Raw genomic sequence first — 19,951 nt, 5'->3', positions numbered from 1 at the left:
ACAGGATAGTTTTCCAGACTTGAAAACCCTAAAAGTTAGTACAAAATTGCGAATAATAATTTGTGAAGCTCAGAGTAAATTTTCTAAACTGTTGACAGTAAATTTTTTTTTGTTTGCTTTTAGAAGAAAGAGTAAATTTTATACTCTCTCTCTGGAGAAGATTACACAATTATTATTATATGAAGAGTTATATTGAGAGTATGGAGCCAAAAACTGTGGGGCAAGAAATTATTATAGAAATGTGCCAGACAATTAATTCATAAAAGTATTATCTTACATTTATGGATTTTGTAATACTTGTGTTATTAGTTAACTTTGCTATATTTGTAATTTGTTGTACTTTCCTCTCTCAGTCTGAAGAAATAGTCACCTTTGTACCAAATTCTATATTTCTCATTTTGTATTCTTTGTCTTAGAGAAGTCCCTTCTTCCAAATTATATGTGTTAAGCCCCATAAAACCAGGATCTCCCCATGCTAGCACACAGTCATGATTGACATGATTTGTTCATCAAGTTTGGTTGAAAGCCATGACAATGTGGGGGAAAGTTTCTGGTGCAGAGTTAAAGTGGGATGTGGTTGGAATTAAGGGTCCAGAAGTTCAGTCCTAACTCTCCCAGAAAGAGCTGTTTGAGACAAGGCAAGTCCCTTCCCTCTTTAAAACTTGGTTTCTTCTTATGTTAAAGGAGAAGTTTGGATTAAATAAGTTCCAAAGCTCATCTTCATGGGACAATTTTTTGCTTCTTAAAAGTTATTTTATTGAAGCATAGTTGATTTACAATGTTGTCTTAATTTATGCTGTATAGCATAGTGATTCAGTTTTATGTATATATGCATTCTTTTTCATATTTTTTTCCTTTCTGGTTTATCACAGCATACTGACTATAGTTCTCTGTGCTATGCAGTAGGAATTTGTTGTTAATCCATTCTATGTATAATAGTTTGCCTCTCTTGTGACAATTTTCTGAATGTGCATTTCAGAGTTAGCTCAGCTTTAATACTACTTATGAATAATATTGCCTTCATCTAACAGTTTCCACTCTCTAGGAGTTTATGATCTTGGTGAGCCAAGATCAGCCTTTGGTTTGTTGTTGGAGGAAGTGTTTACTGGTAGTTCTGTTCCTTGGCTTCATAGGTTGGTTTATATCTTGTGCCACGTACGCCCCCTTTCCAGTTGCTGAGTCATTGAAGCTGTGCCTGGTCAGGTCCTCGTGAGGATGCTGCTCCATTCCAGTGAGAGTCACCACACCTTATGGCTGGAGTGACATTTGGGTCTCACTGAGCCTCTGACAAATCCTGCTCACAGGACCTCTATCAAGATATACTCCTGCCTGGTAGTCTGGGGGCAGGATTCCTTGCCTTTGCGTTCATGGGCTCTACCTTCTAATAGAGTATTCTCTTCCATGTTTCGACTGTGTTGAGGGGATGGCTGTGGCTTCTGCCACAGAGATAATGCTTATTGTCACATGGGATATTGACAAGAGCAATATCTACATTGTTCTATAGTTCTTTGTTTACTAAAGAACCATCTTCCATATAAGTGCCAAAAACGAATATTCCAGCAACCAGCTAATGTTTATCCTACATTAGAAGATTAGCAGTACCTACTTCTGTTGACACTTCTATTTTTATTTTCATGCCCAAGTTAATTGATGGCCATTTTATTCATGATTCATCTCTTGATTTGATTCACCTTTCTTCTTCCAACTGAAGGATTTAAGTTGGATTTCTGAACTCAGTAGGGAATTCTGGCCACATCAGAATGGCAGTTTTTAAAACTGGTGAGATGGTAATTGTATTTGGGTACAATTCTGGTTTCCAAAGATAACTTCAGAAGGTGTCAACATCCCTTAATAAGGTCAGTTACATAAGCAGGTAATTAGTTTGTGAACAGAATGTCAACATTGATAAAAGCTGCTAATTTGGTTATTTTTAAAGGTGTTTCCGCTGTGGCACATACTTTTTAAATAAGAACTCTTGTCTGCTATGGCTGTTTTTGAAGATTACACACAAGTCAGTTAAATGATTCATTTACTAGCTCCCTCAATAAATATTTGCTAAGGCACTGAATGAGATGCTGTTGGCCACTTTGCAGAGATGATGGCAGTTCTGCAGATGGAGGGTTAGTGTGAAGATGAAAGTTACAGGTCAATTTGACCCAGAAAAAGAGACCTTGCCTTTGAAGTTCCACCCCAAAGATGTGAAGCTGATAGATGGTGTTGATCCCTGCTGGCTTGGCAGACACTAACAGAATAATTGGAAAAAATGGTTCAACTCCAGCATGATCCTCTTGGGAGTCAACAGACATTGACTCTTTTTAATGAAGAAAGCTGTCATTTGGTTGCTGCTGCAGAAGGTAACCAACCATTGGGTTGAGCTACAAAAACAATAAAACAATAGAAATTGCATGGATCAAATTATTAGTATTAATGGAACCATGCGGAAAGTGTCCTGGACATCTTACTAATTAATTCAAGCACTCAGTCATTCAAACATGGCAACCCACTCACTCTTGCCTGGCAAATCCCATGGACGGAGGAGCCTGGTAGGCTGCCGTCTCTGGGGTCGCACAGAGTTGGACATGACTGAAGTGACTTAGCAGCAGCAGCAGCAGTTATGCACTTGGCCTTCGCTAGGTGTTGAGAAATCAAATATGAATAAACTGTATGGAGGTCAGTGTAAGGAGATAGATAACTAAATCAACACTGCAAAACAGTTTGGAAAGCACAATGACAGAGTACTTGACAAGAACCCAATTCATTCTGGCAAGGGAGTGCTGAGCAAAGAACTATAGGAAAGGAAGAATAGCCAAAACTGTCATTAGTCTACCAAGCTCCATTTCTGTCATTCGTTTTTGCCTATGGAACCTGATAGCCTACCCAGGTGTCACTAGTGGTAAAGAACCTGCCTGCCAATGCAGGAGACTTAAGAGACACAGGTTCTATCCCTGGGTGGGGAAGATCCCCTGGAGGAGGGCATGACAATCCACTCCAGTATTCTTGCATGAAAAATCCCAAGGACAGAGAAGCCTGGCAGGCTACGGTCCATAGGGTTGCAAAGAATCAGACATGACCGAAGGGACTTGGCGTGCACACACACACATGCACACACATACACACACAGAATAGGGACTTTGTTCTGTAATACATTCAGAGAAAAGGGGCTTCTCCTCCAGATAAGCCATAGTAACTCTTCTCCCTTTGCCAGTGATTTGTCCAGAGTGAGACAGCGACCTGGACTTCACTCAATGGGACCAGAAAAGAAATCTCCTGGGAAAGATTTTCTTCTCTGCTTAAAAATAAAAGAGATGTTCAAGGAGAAGCTCTTATTTATTTATTTATTTTTTTGCCTTTGGATGTAATTTTGTGTGGATTTCATGTTTGAAGTCAAGGTACGCATTCTGAGATGGAGACAAAAAGAGGCAGCCTCAGCTGCTAAATGAGCTAGTTCCAGAATGGCAGAGTCTAAGAATCTCTACATGATACTGTAATAAATATCTAATTTGATATTCTGTTAGCAGAAGTTGAAAATATTCACGCTGATACAAAAGTCTTCCTAAAGGAAGTTCTGAGCTGAGTCTTGAAGAGCTTGTGAGACTTAACCAGACAAAGAAGTGGGTAAAGGATGTTCCTGGCCGGGTCGCATGTTTGGGGAACCACAAGTACTTAAGCATGACAATAGCAAGAGATGGGGCTGGAGAGAAATGCAAAACCTTGTGTGCCATGAGAAGCAGCTTACAAATGTTTCTTAAGGTAACCTGGGGGTCACTGAAGATTTTGCTTAGATTTGATTGTGCAGAGATGACTTTGTGGCCACATAAAGGCAGATCAGGGGGTTGGGGATGAAATGGAGACCATGTAGGGTGATCCCTACCAGAAATGGAAGGGGTACTGGCGAAGGTGAGGCAGAGGATGGGTAGTTTCGGGAGATGTTAGGGAAGCAAACTCCACAGGACTAGAAATGTGACTGAATATGGGAAGAAGACAGAGGGAGGTGAAAAGGCCAACCCTTGGCTTTCTGGTGGGTGTCCATGGGGAAAGTGGTTTTTGCCATTGAGATACTAAATTAACAGGTTGGTTCTAAGACTAGGGAAAATAGCAGGTAAGCATGCTATGATTTGAGGGTGGCATAGGGATAATAAATTCAACTTGAATGTATTACATTTGAGAATTTTGAAGACAAACAAGTGAGGATTTCTAGTGGGAAGTTTCATACGTAGGACTGAAGCCATATGTTCCAAGGTGAGGCCTCACCTGAAGAGATCTGAGGGTCCTCAAGATCATGCTGTCTGGTTTCATCACTTCATGCAAACAGATGTGGGTAACAAAGGAAACAGTGACAGATTTTATTTTCTTGGGCTCCAGAATCACTGTGGACAGTGACTGCAGCTGTGATATTAAAAGACGCTTACTCCTTGGAAGAAAAACTATGACGAACATAGACACAGCATATTAAAAAGTAGACACATCACTTTGCTGACAAAGGTCCATCTAGTCAAAGCTATGGTTTTTCCATTAGTCATGTATGGATGTGAGTTGGACCATAAGGAAAGCTGAGGGCCAAACAATTGATGCTTTCAAACTGTAGTAATGGAGAAGACTCTTGAAAGTCCCTTGGACTGCAAGGAGATCGAACCAGTCAATCGTAAGGGAAATCAACCTTGAATATTCACTGGAAGGACTGATGTTGAAGCTGAAGCTCCTGTTGGCCACCTGAAGCTACTTTGGCTACCTGATGCGGAGAGCTGACTCATTGGTTGGATGGCATCATCGACTCAGTGGACACAAGATTGAGCCTACTCCATGAGATGGTGAAGGACAGGGAAGCCTGGTGTGCTGCGGTCTACGGGGTGGCAAAGAGTTGGACACAACTGAGCAACTGAACAATGACAAGCTTTAGAAACAAAAAAGAGGAAAAAGTAAGAAAAAGTGGGACAAACATGGCAAAGAGACATAACCAGAGAAACAGAAGGAAAGTAAGATGTGCATGAAAGCAAAGGGAAGACGTTCACTGCACCAGTTCTCACGGGTGAGTGAGTTGTCATTTATGAGATGAATGGACTGCCACTTATTTTCTTGTTTATTTCTGTCCCTCTGACTATACTGCAATATCCATGGTGGCTGGGACCTTATCTCCTTTGCTGGCCATTGAATCTCCAGTGATAGACTTACTTCCTGGACTCTAGTAGGTTCTCATTAAATATTTGTTGAATGAATCCATGGTTTATTTATCTTGGTGTGCTCAGCGGCAATCACTAGGATGCTCAAAAATATGTCTAAAGAAGTAAGGAGCCAGAAGCCTGCCACAAGCATCACACCACATCCCCTTCTTGATTCCTCAATATCGCGGAGCCTAGAAACCAAAAATGAAGACCAGTGTCAATTATGCAGCCCAGACCCCATTACTACCTGTGAACTGACTTGGGCAGGCTCGTCACCTGGGCAACTCCCTGGAGAAGGGAAGGAGAGTTGGAGTAGGAAGTAGCTGTTTGGGAGTGTGAATGATGCAAGGATAATTCCAAATGTGAGCACAAAGGCATTTGGAAATGGGTCTTCCATTTTTTATGTCACCTGAACATAGTAGCCAGCTCATAATGGACAAATAGCAGGAAGAAACAGATTAACAAAATCTGATGTCTCTGTTTCCCTTATTGGGCTAGCATGTGCCTTCTTGGGGATTGTTTGAATTTGTTGGCTTGTCTCCCCTTAACAAAAAGTAAGCTCCATGTTGTTGGTCAGTCACTCTGTCTTGTCCAGCTCTTTGCGACCCCATGGATTGTATGCAGCAGGCCAGTCTTCCCTGTCCTTCACCATCTTCCGGAGTTTGCACAAACTCATGTCCATTGAGTCAGTGATGCCATCCAACCTTCTCATCCTCTATCATCCCCTTCTCTTCTTGCTCTCAATCCTTCCCAGCATCAGGGACTTTTCCAGTGACTCAGCTCTTTACATCAGGTGGCCAAAGTATTGGAGCTTCAGCTTCAGCATCAGTCCTTCCAATGAATATTTGGGGTTGATTTCCTTTAGGATTGACCAGTTTGATCTCCTTGCAGTCCAAGCTCCATGAGGGCAGGAAATCCTGTTTCATTCCCTGGTGTATTCTTAGCTCCTAAATCAGCATCTGGCCGACAATAAATATTTACTGTATGAGTGAATGAACATTCACATTGGGCTCTGGCTATTATTCATGGCCACTGTGGGTTTCCTGCTTTCAATCCTGCAGCAAACTCCCTCCCACTCTAGAGCTTAATCATCACCTGCTCCATCATGATGCTGGTTGGTCTAGCTTCTTGAAGTTCTGGACTCCACAGGGAAGAGATTTTTGTCTAATTGCCCTGAGTACTATTACACTCCAGAGCACAGAAGAAAGTGTGAATGAAGTGTTGAATTTATTCATTCAAAAAAGACTGGCTGAGCATGGCTGGTTTCAGGCTCTGTTGACACCTTGGTACCTATTGATACCTTGGTAAACAAGACCCACTTCCGATCTCAAGAGTTTACCATCCTGGGAGGACATATGGGCAGATAATAATCAAACCAGTGAGAAGTGCTATGCCAGTGGGGTCCGTGCAAAGGGCATCAGGAGGGAGCATGCTGGGGGACCTGTCTCTGCCTGGGGGTGGTTGGAAGGTACACCAGGGAAGGCTCCTCAGAGGGAATTCTGTTTGAATTGGGAGATGGGAGGACCTGTGGGTTGGAAGGTATGGATGGGTTGGGAAGTGGTGTGAAGAGAAGCATATTAGGCAGAGAGAAGAGTGTATAGACCATAAAAACAAGGAGACACAAGAAAGTGTGCATGAGTTCAGGCTAGGAACATCTGTCATGACGTGGAAATAAATCAACAATTGATTATAATCAGAATCTGGGACTCCAGCTTAATTATGGCAGCTGCAGGTAGGCAGAATTGTTCACTCTGCTCCCCGAACACAGTCTCAGTGCACGAATCCCAATAAATAAGATCTCTAGCCTGGAGCTTGGGCTCTGCTTTCTCTTTTATTTGTAATTAATCACTGTGGTTGATAAGATCTCATTTTTCTCCACTTTAAATCCTGTGTTTTGTGGCTGATACTGATCTATGTGATTACAACTCTTAATATTGACCTGGTTTTATGGCATAAGATACACTTTCAAATGATGAAACTTGTTTTCTTTGAGATAAAAAGGGTTGGAAAAGAAATTGACTACAGTGTCTGTAGAAGGAGAAAGAAAACAAACACTTTGGGATGAACATGGATATTTTAAGCCCCAAACTGTGATCTATTAGGGACATTTATATCCAAAGGCAACCCTGTAGACAGCAGTGAGCAGAAACTGTTTGGGCTGCAAATACTAACTGCTTCAAGCAAAACATTCCTCTTTTAAAATAATCAAGTTCAAAGGAAAGAGAATTGAAACTAAATCCCATTCCTAATTTGGGCTAAAATTCATGTGGTTATAATGTACGATTTTTAAACGAAATTATCTTTGGCCTCTTGAACTGACATGATTGGCTTTCTCAATAAAAGGAAAACGAAGGAAGAATCGTTTTCTCAGAATGTGTTTGCTCTCTGAGTGGGGCTCTTATTTAATTGGTTCTGTTCTGATTTTTCTGTGAGGAGATATGGAGATGAGGTTGCAAGGAAGACCAGACTCCTGTGTCTTCAAACAGAAGAGACAAAGTAGAAGGTATTTTGCCATTTTGTTTTTATTTTCTGAACTTGGCTGAAGTCACTTATCTTTCTTCAGAATACAGAGAAATTTACACCAGAGAAATGCAGACCCTGTAATTCCTGTCAGGGACAAAAAGAGAAAAAAAGATTTCCAACTGATCATGCAGTGGGCTGGAAGCACGCAGACACATGTGGTATGAATTGAAAGGCTCCATGGAACTTCCTCTATGACCATAATACAGGTAGTTTCCATGATTCTACCATTGTCCCTAAAATTCCTATTTGATTTATTCTTTCAGGGGAAGATAGGTCAATATTTCAGATTACTGTCATCAAATGGTGATAGCCAGCTAGATTGCTAGCTGTTGGCTGGCAGGGCTAGCTGATGCTTCCTTAATAGGCCCAGTTGGTTCAAGTACAATCTATACACACAGTAGGTATTAAATAAATACATGTGAGAGCCCTAACATATGACTACACTAAGCATACTTAACCCTTAGCACCGTATGGCTCGTTTGTAAAACAGTTCTCCAACTAAGAACACCGAAATCTGTGCTTATCCAGGAGAACAAAAGTTAGGTTGGTTTGGGTGTTTTAGAGAATCAGGAGTAGGATGTGAGCATGAGTTGTTTGGGGCCCAAGGTATTAGGCCTGTATTAGAAATGTGTGAACAACTTATGTAATATGTAATTTAAAAATTGTTAGTAGCCACACTGGAAAAGGAAGAAGAAATGTGTGAAATTATTTTTAATATATTTAATCAATATACAAGAATATTGAGTCAATATGTAATCAAAACAAAAATTATTAGTGACATACTTTACATTTTTTTAATGCTGTCTTCAAAATCCATCGTGTACTTTAATCTTATCACAAACCTCAATTCAGAAAAGCCACATTTCAAGTGTCCAGCAGCCATCCACGGTTACCATACTGGACAGCACAGATCTGTGCCAGTTGAAAGTGACTGGAAATTGGGAGGAGAATGGGGAGAGCCAGGGGTCAGTAGAAAGTGGCCAGAGAATGGGGAAGAGAGTTGGAAATCGGGAATATGATGAAATGTGCTTTGAAAGTTTTCTGGAGCGTCTTTGGTTTAATGGCTGGAGCTCCACTGCTCAGGTGTGTTTGGCTCAGACTGGGCCAAAAGGATTCTCAGAGGTTCTCGTAGATGGGGTTCCTTTAAGTGAAAGATGTATTATTCCTTTGGTGTCTTTGAAGTGAACTGATTCAACCCAAAGTCTCTCAGACACCTGAAGTTATAGTTACTTTCTTCTAGAGAATATCATCATCTTCTAGAGGAACATAATCAAAAGCTCATTTTCCAGCACAGGTATACCTAGCCAAATTCTATCTCCACAGCTCTATATTTAATATCCTGAAGATCATAGTAAAGGCTCTGAGAAAGAGAGCACATAGAAAAACTTTCGGTTTCACCTTTTTCGGGATGCCATCCAGTCTACCCAGGGCACTTTCCCATAATCCATGACCTGTGAACTTAGATTCAGCTGGGAGACAACTTCCTTAGATTACTTATCGCACTAGTTTAGCATGCGTGAGGTGGGTGTATGAGTAGGAGTGAAATCCACATGAAAATGCCATTTCCTTCTTTAGAGACTAGACATCGAAACGTTCCTGTTTTCTTGCCGAGTTCAGAGATTTACATCAGGAGCAGCCCCAGTCACCAAGCCTAATTCAAAGTCTATTTCTCTCCCATGAAGCAAATTAAAACTTAGAAACTTTAGGATTGTTTTTCTATTATTAACCTCTAGATTTTTTTCTCCTGAGGGTACCTCATCCTGAAAGAAATTAAAAAAGTGAAGTCGCTCAGTTGTGTCCGACTCTTTACGACCCCATGGATTGTAGCCTACCAGGCTTCTCCATCCACGAGATTTTCCAGGCAAGAGTAATGGAGTGGGTTGCCATTTTATTCTCTAACCTCATCCTGAGAGCTAAGAAATCAAAGATTTCTGGATCTTTCCAGTATCTATCATTCAAAAGCAGGTTTTCCATCTTCATATCATGAGTTGGATAACCCAACCGAGGGGGTGTAGTTCTGGTAGACCAATATGTAACCTGAGGCTTGCGCCTGATCTACTTTTGAACTGCTTGGCTTCTTTTTAAAGCGTCTCGTTTTCACTGTGCCTTTCTGGGGATTCCATGGATTTCTTGGGCATGTCTTTCAGGTCACAGGTATTGTCTGCATTCACTTGTGATAACAGTTCCATCTTGAAACTAACCCAGTATTTCTTCTGGGTATTCTAGATGGATCCTCTCTTCTCAAATCTAAGATTTCTGTAACCACTGCTGCTGCAGGCCCCTGCCTGTGGTTTCTCTGATTGCTCTCTTTATGGACTTTCTTCCTGTTTAAGAGCCTGCTTCTCTCAATGATCTGCTAAACTTCGGATCCCTTTGTGGGTAGGGGTGGGGGAGGGCTCGTTCTAGCTGGCTCTGTTAGATTTCATCACTTTTCCTCCTAATCTTCTCTTTATGAGCAGCTGGAGCTGGGTATGCCTCCTGATCCCCTTTATATCCACCTACCTTGTCTCTCACACCCCAAACCTTCTCCTAAGGAAACCTTTCTCTTCCTCTTGCTTCATCAGCCCATCTGCTTTTATTTGTCTTTCAATTCTAGTGAGCTACAAAGGCAGAAGTGTATTTTGACAGTCAACCCAGTTTCTCCCGGAGTGAAGAAGTGAGCAAGCCCACTTTCAGCAACACTGTTTTGGTTTCAGGCTTTCTGAGTTGCCTTCTAAGCTTTGGGGCTGAGCTTCTTTGGGGACTCAGGGGTTGTTTTATGTAAACCCAAGGAGATGGGACATTCTTTATAAAAACAGTGGCTCCTATCCCTTCTTTGATGTCTTCATTAGTGAAATCTATCATCCTTTGGAAGTGTCACCAATGTTAGTGCCACTGGGAAGTAAAGCTAGGGCCAGAATTTATGTTAGTGAACAAACTGAGGATAACCTTGAGGCCTGGTGGTTGGGAGTGACTTGAGTCTGGGGATCAGCTCCCTCTTTTCACACTTGTCCCTGAATGCACTTCTAGATTAAGGTCTGGCATGAAACCACCACTGTTGCTCTGTAGCCAGGAAGAACATAGCTGACAATGTTGTTTAAACACTCGGCCTCTAGGAATGTCAAAGAGACATAATCCCAGTAGGGAAAAAACCTCCCTACCCCAATGTCTAAAAAAGCACATATGCTGCAGCTCTGCCGATTTGAGGATTAGTTTTAACTAGGTTTAACATGTTCCATTTTTCCTGGAATGCAATTTATGTCACAGCCACGCCTGCTCGGGCATGAAGGGCTCCTGCAAGATCAGATTAAGGTCATCCTTAAAGGTCATCATAGTCATTGCTTATGGGTAGGAAGCATTAGAAGATTCTGCACCCCCAAATTCTTGTTCTCCAGCAGAGTGCATCCTTTGTGGGAAGAAAGATGAGAATTAGAGATTCTAGCAGTGGCTGACCTCAAACGCTCAACTCCTTCCCTGAGGTTCACCAGGAGGACACAGATCCTCTCCAAAAGGTAGGGAAAATCATCAGAAGGGTCACTCAGCTGAAGTTTCTCCACCCGGAAACCCAAATGCAGGGCAGCGGTTCTCAACTTGATCACTTGGAGGACTTGTTGAAACAGAGATCACTGGGTCGCTCCCAGAATGCGATTCAGGAGGTCTTGGGTGTCCTCTGAGCATCTGCATTTCTACCAAGTCCCTAAGTGATGCCAGTGCTACTGGTCCAGAGACCTCACTTTGAGAACCTCTGATTTATAAAAATGCAGATGTTCTCCAAGAGGCAGACCAGTCATTCTTTGCCTGGACGAGAAAACTCCTTGTGCTTTGAGTGACATGGAGATGTGTGAGTGACAGAATGGGGGATGTAGTCCCAATGGTTTGTTTCCACAACAGACCTGGAAGAGAAGAGCTGACTGAGAAAAAGGATTTTTACCATTCTGACACTCAGTCCTTCCTTACAAGGGGCATTGAATTGATCTGTCAATATTATTCTAGAACCATGGTGACACTGATTATACTAGACCCAATGCTAGGAGGTGTACCGAGCAAGACAGCACACAGGCTCTGTCCCTTATCAAACTTGGACTCTCAGAGGCTGGACTAAATGGTTGGACTTCTTGGGACCAAGAACCATGGACCAGCAGCACTGGTTAGAACTGCAGAATCTCAGCCCTACCCCAGGCCTCCCACAAATAAGACTGCGCATCTTCACAAGATCACCAGCTGATCAGGCACACTCAAACATTCCAGAAGCACTGAGATAGTTACGTCCTCTTCTCTCCATCCTTTATGCAGCTGCCAGAGTGCTCTTTAAAGATCTAAATCTAAACAGTCTTTGCTTCAAAGTCTTCAATGATAAGGTTTCCCAGTTAGTGCTAGTGGTAAAGAATATGCCCATCAATGCAGGAGATGTACAAGATTCAGGTTCCATCCCTGGGTCAGGAAGATCCTCTGGAGAAGGGCATGGCAACCCACTCCAGTATTCTTGCTTGGAGAATCGCATGGGCAGAGGAACCTGGTGGGCTACAGTCCATTGGGTTGAAAAGAGTTGGGCATGGCTGAATTGACTTTGCATGCATGCTTCAATGATATCCATTCATCCAAAGAATTAAATTTAAGTGTCATACTTTTGGGGAGACAAGGAGTAGATAAATATGATTCCAACAGAGGAGTTGTAGGTAGATAGGGTTAGTGACTAGACAGTTTTACAGACTGAATGGTGTTTTTCTGTCTTTCCATTACTCAGAGAGGCATCAGAGGAGCCCAGCTCAGCCTGACCCTTCACCCCACAAAGACCATGCTCTGAAAAGGGCAAAGCCTTGCATGCCTATGACGCTGCCCTTTCCTGTACTGGTGGGTTTATCCATCTGAGTTCTCTATGGGACGGGAAGACGTAACCCCCGTGATTAGAGAATCTAGACACAGCAACAAGGGGAGAAACTGCATCTACGTGCTGGTAGTTAGGCAGGGGAAGGGGGAGCATGTGTTGAATCTGAAGGGGTTCATGGCGCAGTAGGAAACCACCGAGGGGCTCCCGGATGAGAGCCCTCATTTACTGAGGAATCCCGGTGCCATGTCATGTGCTAAGAGCTTTACTGATACTCTTTCATGGAATCTCAACAGTCATCGAGTCAGGTACTAATAATACCCACAGTTAACAGAGAAGAAAAGTTAGAACTGGAAAGGTTAAGCAATGAGTCCATGTTACTCAGCTAACAGGAGGTGAAACTAGGATTGAAATTCAGATCAGATTCTAAATTCAGTGCTGTCACTTGGTTCACTACATGGCTTCCTGTCACAAAGGCAGTCATTGTCCGTCCCTGGCCAGTGATGCACATATATATGAATATATATATGTATATATATGAATATATACATATTCATGTCCATATTCCTTGGACATGCATCTCAGGAAATTGCTGACCGCCCTTTCTCATGATGCTTCCAGAATGCGTTTCCTTACAAGTGATGAAGTGGAAATGGCACCAGTGTGCAGGAACGAATGGACGGATGGGGAGCTCCAGATGGAGGCGGCAAATGCCGGAACGACGGGCCGTGACCATGAATCAGCAGACGAGCCTTGGCTCTTGGTGACAGACACCCATTTGCCCCGCAGCCAAACTGTCTGCTTTGGCTTCTCTGAGCTGCAGTGGAAGCCAAGTTGTCTACCACCCAATCAGTGACCCAACAAGAGGGGCTGAAATTACGGCAAAGTGAAGCCAGATAAAAATCCACCCCTGTGCATTGCTGCAGCGGCAGAAGAGAAGTCACATATCTGTTTCTGAATGTGTCAGAGATTCCTGTGGCCTGGGAATGGGATGCCAATGACTGGAAAGGCAGAGGGGTGACTGCCTTAAATGCACTGCCTGTAAAGTCTTTTCATCTTCTTGCCAAGAAATTAACGAAGCCAGGTCAGAAGGAATTGTTATTGGACAACTTAACGTCTGCCATTTAAGCTAAGAATAAAGCAGAAAAGGAGGGTCTGCAAAGTCATAAAGGACAATAGTTTAAAGCTACCGAGAGAGAACTAAGGCAGGTTGTTGTAAACCTTGATTTTCAACCCTATTACTGACACAGATAGGCCTGTGGATATTTTGAAATTTATTGCTTTTTCATGCAAGTTTGAACCAAGCAAATCCAAAATCATGTAATGTGAAGACAGTAATAAAGTCTCCCTTTAGGTACAACATTTGAGATAATATAAATCTCCTTGATTTGCCATGGTCCCAATAGCAAATAGATGGCAAGCTTAAACTGTATGAAAGAGCTCTTGACAAAGGCATGGGCAAGGTGTAGGGAAACTGCAAGGAACTGTGGCAATCTCCTCTCCTGCCCTGAAGGAGAGGGGAAGGAGCAGTCACTGCCCTCCTTGGGAGGGTTAGCTGTGTGGAAAGGATCGTTGGACAGGAGCTGGGACTTTGGTAAAGGGACACAGTTGATCTGTGGTAGCCTGGCAGAGGGTTCTGGAAGAGACACCTAAACCTCTCTTTTCATCACCTTGATGTCTGTTGGTGGGACCTGCCTGGAAGCCACAGGTCAAGGAGACTTGTTCGTGTAGCCCATATGGATCAACCACCTGGGAGGAAGAGGATGGAAACAAACCCCAAAATGAGGCAAGTATGATATAATTTCAAACCAGCAGGAAGACAAACTGTAAATAATGTTTCTGCTATTGCCACATGACCCTGCCATTTCAGCTGGTAAATAGCACTCTTGCCCCCGAGGCCCCCAAACTGTAATATCTACCTATCTGTGGTTGCGACTGCTTTTGAATTGTGTGGATTTTGAACTATGACATGCTTTTAGGAAACATGCTTTCCATCAACTTCCCTAATTCGTCTTCTTCAAAAGACCACTTTGGCTTGGAGTCTCTTGTAGATTTTAAGCTGCAAATTAATTATCAGGCTACAGAAAGAATTCTGGCTTACCTCCCTTTATGCAGTTTCTGTGCTCTTGAAATACCACAAAATTAAGATTTTTCAAAGTGCAATTCTATTTTTATTTTGAGGCATGGGATACATTCAGTTCTGTGCAGACTTTTTTCTTACTTTAGAATCAATTGATGCTCCAAGAAGTTAATTTTGAACAGAATGAACAGCTGAGTGTTCACAGTCATAATGGTTGTAGGAACTTGGATTGATGGATTACAAGCTCCCTGAGAACAGGGGCTGTGTCTTATTCAACAGTGTATCCCCAGCTTTCAGTGTAATGCCTGGTTTATAAAAAGCAGTCAATAAATGTTTCTTGAATGAATGAAGAAAGGTTTTTAAATACTGCATAGATCAATTGTACCAACTTCCAACCATATTCCTATTTATTTCGAGCTTTCAGAATCACTAGAAATGATACTATGAAGGTTGATTGGTTTCCCCTCTCCACTGGAATTCTTATAAACTAAGAATTAGCCTCTAAACTTAGTCCTCCTGTTATTGTTCAATTATTTTGAGAATTCTCCTAAGTGTAATAATTGCCAGTTAGAAACTTTTCCCAACCAAGAACCAAAGTAAGTCATTTATAGTTTCAGATTCCCTGTGAATACAGAAATCTGAAATCTCAACCAAACCAAGTATAAGTGTTGTCATGGGGTCCATCCTGTTTAGTCATCTGCTTTCCTTAGAAGACGCCAATCCTGCATTTTATAGCCACAAAGTGCAGCACAAGCAGGTTGGAAGAAGCCTTTGATCCTCTCTAAGACATCAGGATTTACTTGGTATCACCTGCAACAAGAACGAGCTGGAAGGGGCTGGAAGGATCTAGAAAAGCTTTGCCCTGCGATACTGGGCTTTGCTTACAAAGCCTGGATTCTGGCATCCCTTAATGATGACCTCATTTGGGATATTTTTAATTCAGGAGATTAAACCGAGGCCTCGTTAAAGCGGTAATCCATGAATTTGATTTCCATCAAGAGCAGGAGGAATGGATTGTTTTCCTGTCTTTTTGGGGCTGAATTTCCCCTTTACTCAGACTTCCTCTCCTCTGCTTGGTGGTGATGCCAAGGTAGCTTTTAGTCTCTGGTGGGGCCGTGGGTGTGTGGCTCCCCCCTGCAGCCATCGCTGATTCATCTCAGTGACTCATCCGCCGGGGGCCTCTGGGCTGTGATTGAGTGATGTCACTGCACCCCCAACCCCCACCCCCCGCCGCCCCCTGCTCTCCTTCTCTGCATGATCACCAGGGGCGCATGCCGCTGAGGCTGCCCAGGGAGTCTGGGAACTCGCTGAGCTTCCCAGATGCCAGGCGATCCCAGGCAGGGAGCCCTGGGGTGCTCATCGATGGAGGGCTGAACTCCTTCACCCAGCTCACCGCGAGGCCATTTATAGACGCAAAGAGCCGGGAGGTGACCAAACCGACACATCCGAGGCTGCCAGAGGTCCACGAGTCAAGTTTCCCTGCCCCAGTCTCTCTGCTTTGAGATCAATTATTATAAACTACCATTTGGTAGGAATGCTCTTAATTCAGCTGTTGTATAAACCATGGGCCTGTTTCTCAGCACCTATAACTCAGAGCCTTCAGACAGCCGTGATCCCTGGTTTGATCTCCCCGCCCCCGCCTTTCCATTTCTTTCCTCCCATCTCTGCTTCAGCCGCTCCCCCACCTCGCTCCTAACAGTTTCCAGCTGTGTATCATTTGGCCCTATTCTCACCCCGGTTATCACACGCAGCTGGACCCCTTCTCAGTCCCAGATGTGCTATTTATTTATGCCCAAACATCTGGGCCTCGAGACAGTCTTGTCACGGCAACGTGGCGAACTTGAGAAAGCTCTGACTGGCGGTCAGCTCACAGGCTCCAGCATCGCAACCAGCCAGGCAGGAGGGGCCGTGGGGACCCGGGGAAGCCAGAGGCTCACACGTGCATGCTGCGGCTTTTAGAGGGGCCTAGTCACGCTGGAAGATGAAGGTGTGGTTCCTTTTAAAGTGGAGGTTTCACTGCAAAATCCAAATAGCTCACTCTCCCCCATCAGGGAGCTGGAAGCGAGGTTACCCATTTAAAGCAAATGGTCGTCGCCCCTAAGTGACTGGGCTGTGACCAGCAGAGATGCACGCCAGGATCTTCGGACCCCCTGCCAGGGACAAACGGAGAAGGCAATGGCACCCCACTCTAGTACTCTTGCCTGGAAAATCACATGGATGGAGGAGCCTGGTAGGCTGCAGTCCATGAGGTCGCTAAGAGTCGGACATGACTGAGCGACTTCACTTTCACTTTTTACTTTCATGCATTGGAGAAGGAAATGGCAACCCACTCCAGTGTTCTTGCCTGGAGAATCCCAGGAATGGGGGAGCCTGGTAGGAGGCTGTCTATGAGGTCGCACAGAGTCGGACAGGACTGAAGCGACTTAGCAGCAGCAGCGGCCAGGGACAATGGATTGGGAGCCCAGAGTCCTGGTTCTGGCTCTGGCTTTCTACTTGTTCTCTCCCTGACCTTGGACAAGCCTTCAATTTCAAGGGTTGATTTGAAATTTCAAATCAATTTCACATCAACAGGCCAATTCAATTTCAATCTAGACTCCTATTTCCTTTTCCATGAAGTGAGTCTAGGTTAAACTGTGGGGTTTTTAAGTTTCTGTTTTTCAAGCTCTAGGTTTAGCTTTTCTTCTATGGAGCATCTTTTAAAATTTTGTGGCTGCAGTATCCACAGTGATTTTGGAGCCCAAGAAAATAAAGTCTGTCACTGTTTCCATTGTCTCCCCATCTATTTGCCATAAAATGATGGTACCAGATGCCACGATCTTACTTTTTTGAATGTTGAGTTTTAAGCTAGCTTTCCACTCTCCTCTTTCACCTTCATCAAGAAGCTCTTTAGTTCCTCTTCGCTTTCTACCATTAGGGTGGTGTCATCTGCATATCTGAGGTTATTGATATTTCTCTTGGCAATCTTGATTCCAGCTTGTGCTTCATCCAGCCCAGAACTTCACATGATGTACACTGCATATAAGTTAAATAAGCAGGGTGACAACATACAGCCTAAGTACCTGGTACTGAGAAAACAATAAACATTACCTATTTTTATTATCCCTCAACATCCTTCAAGCTAGGCTTTAGCAGTATGTGAACTGAGAACTTTCAGATGTACAGGCTGGATTTAGAAAAGGCAGAGGAGACAGAGATCAAAAAGCCATCATTCGTTGGATCATAGAGAAAGCAAAGGAATTTCAGAAAAACATATATTTCTGCTTCATTGAGTACACTACAGCCTTTGACTGTGAGATGGGAATACCAGACCACCATACCTGTCTCCTGAGAAACCTGTATGCAGGTCAAGAAGCAACAGTTAGAAACGACCATGGAACAACTGGTTCAAAATTGGGAAAAGCATATGTCAAGGCTGTATATTGTCATACAATATGTCATAGCTTGCTCCTTGAAAGAAAAGCTATGACAAACCTAGATGGCATATTAAAAAGCAGAGACATTACTTTGCTGACAAGGTCTGTATAGTCAAAGCTAAGGTTTTCCCAGTAGTCATATATGGATATGAGAATTGGACCATAAAGCAAGTTGAGGGCCAAAGAACTGATGCTTTTGAATTGTGGTGGTGAAGACTCCTGAGAGTCCCCTAAACAGCAAGGAGATAAAACTAGTCAATCCTAAAGGAAATCAGCCCTGAATATTCCTTGGAAGGACTGATGCTGAAGCTGAAACTCCAATACTTTGGCCACCTGATGTGAAGCATCTTTCCTGATGCTGGGAAAGATGGAGGGCAGGAGCAGAAGTGGGTGGCAGAGAATAAGATGGTTGGATGACATCACTGAGTCAATGGACATGAGTTTGAACAACCTCTAGGAGACAGTGAAGGACTGGGAGGCCCGGCGTGCTACAGCCCATGGGGTTGCAAAGAGTTGGACAGTAACTGAGTTACTGAAATGAACTGAAGCTGGGCTGGACTGCTGTGATCAGGAGGGGCCCGATAAGTGGTAGAGGGAAGCTGGTGGGATTGAGATGTGAAGATGGAGCAGAGCTGAAGAGCCAGGGGATGTGGACATCCTCCAGGAGATGGAGAGACACTGGAAAGGATCCTCCTCTAGGTTCTCCGTCAGAAACGCAGACTGGCTGATTCCTGGATTTCAGTCCAGTGTGGCCAGTTTGCATTTTTGACCTCAAGAACCCTTAAGATAATTTATGTTGAGCTAAGTCGCTAAATTTGTGGTAATTTATTACAGAAGCGATAGAAAATAAATTCAGGCCCCCGTACCTCATTAGCTTATTTCAGTATTTCTGCTTCTTGCCAACAGGAAGCCTGGGTTCAGATCAGTTCAGTTGCTCAGTTGTGTCCGACTCTTTGCGACCCCATGGAATGCAGCATGCCAGGCCTCCTTGTCCATCCCCAACTCCTGTTTACCCAAACTCATGTCCATTGAGTCAGTGATGCCATCCAGCCATCTCATCCTCTGTCATCCCCTTTTCCTCCCGCCTTCAATCTTTCCTGCATCAGGATCTTTTCCAGTGAGTCAGCTCTTCACATCAGGAGACCAAAGTATTGGAGTTTCAGCTTCAGCATCAGTCCTTCCAATGAATATTCAGGACTGATTTCCTTTAAGATTGACTAGTTTGATCTCCTTGCTGTCTAGGGGACTCTCAGGAGTCTTCTCCAACACCACAGTTCAAAAGCATCAATTCTTCGGTGCTCAGCTTTCTTTATGGTCCAACTCTCACATCCATACATGACCACTGGAAAAACCATAGCTTTGACTAGACAGACCTTTGTCGGCAACGTAATGTCTCTGTTTTTTAATATGCTGTCTAGGTTGGTCATAACTTTTTTTCCAAGGAGTAAGCATCTTTAAAATTCATGGCTGCAGTCACCATCTCCAGTGATCTTGGAGCCCAAAAAATAAAGTCTGTCACTGTTTCCATTGTTTCCCCATCTATTTGCTATAAAGTGATAGGACCAGATGCCATGATCTTAGTTTTCTGAATGTTAAGCTGTAAGCCAAATTTTTCACTCTCCTCTTTCACTTTCATCAAGAGGCTCTTTAGTTCTTCACTTTCTGCCATAAGGGTGGTGTCATCTGCATATCTGAGGTTATTGATATTTCTCCTGGCAATCTTAATTCCAGCTTGTGCTTCATCCAGCCCAGCGTTCCTCATGATGTACTCCGCATAGAAGTTAAATAAGCAGGGTGACAATATACAGCCTTGACGTGTTCCTCTCCTGATTTGGAACCAGTCTGTTGTTCCAAGCCCAGTTTTAACTGTTGCTTCCTGACCTGCATACGGATTTCTCAAGAGGCAGGTCAGGTGGTCTGGTATTCCCATCTCTTTCAGAATTTTCCACAGCTTATTATGATCCACACAGTC

At 43.4% G+C, this 19,951-nt stretch overlaps 1 long non-coding RNA gene across 2 annotated transcripts in view; it reads left to right on the top strand.

The window, feature by feature from the left end:
- Positions 1–19,951, top strand: part of LOC106502872 — a 132,948-nt gene that overhangs the window by 106,778 nt on the left and 6,219 nt on the right. Inside the window, exon 3 of one of the 2 annotated variants that reach the window (XR_001296544.2) lies at positions 13,108–14,269. The exons of the other annotated variant lie outside the window; for it this stretch is intronic. This is a non-coding gene — a long non-coding RNA (uncharacterized LOC106502872). Of the gene's footprint in view, positions 1–13,107; positions 14,270–19,951 lie in introns of those variants that run through there. 2 annotated transcript variants of the gene reach the window in all.

This window comes from Capra hircus, chromosome 14, assembly GCF_001704415.2.
Source record: "Capra hircus breed San Clemente chromosome 14, ASM170441v1, whole genome shotgun sequence".
Lineage (NCBI taxonomy): Eukaryota > Metazoa > Chordata > Mammalia > Artiodactyla > Bovidae > Capra > Capra hircus.
This window is presented reverse-complemented; position numbering and strand designations above follow the sequence as displayed.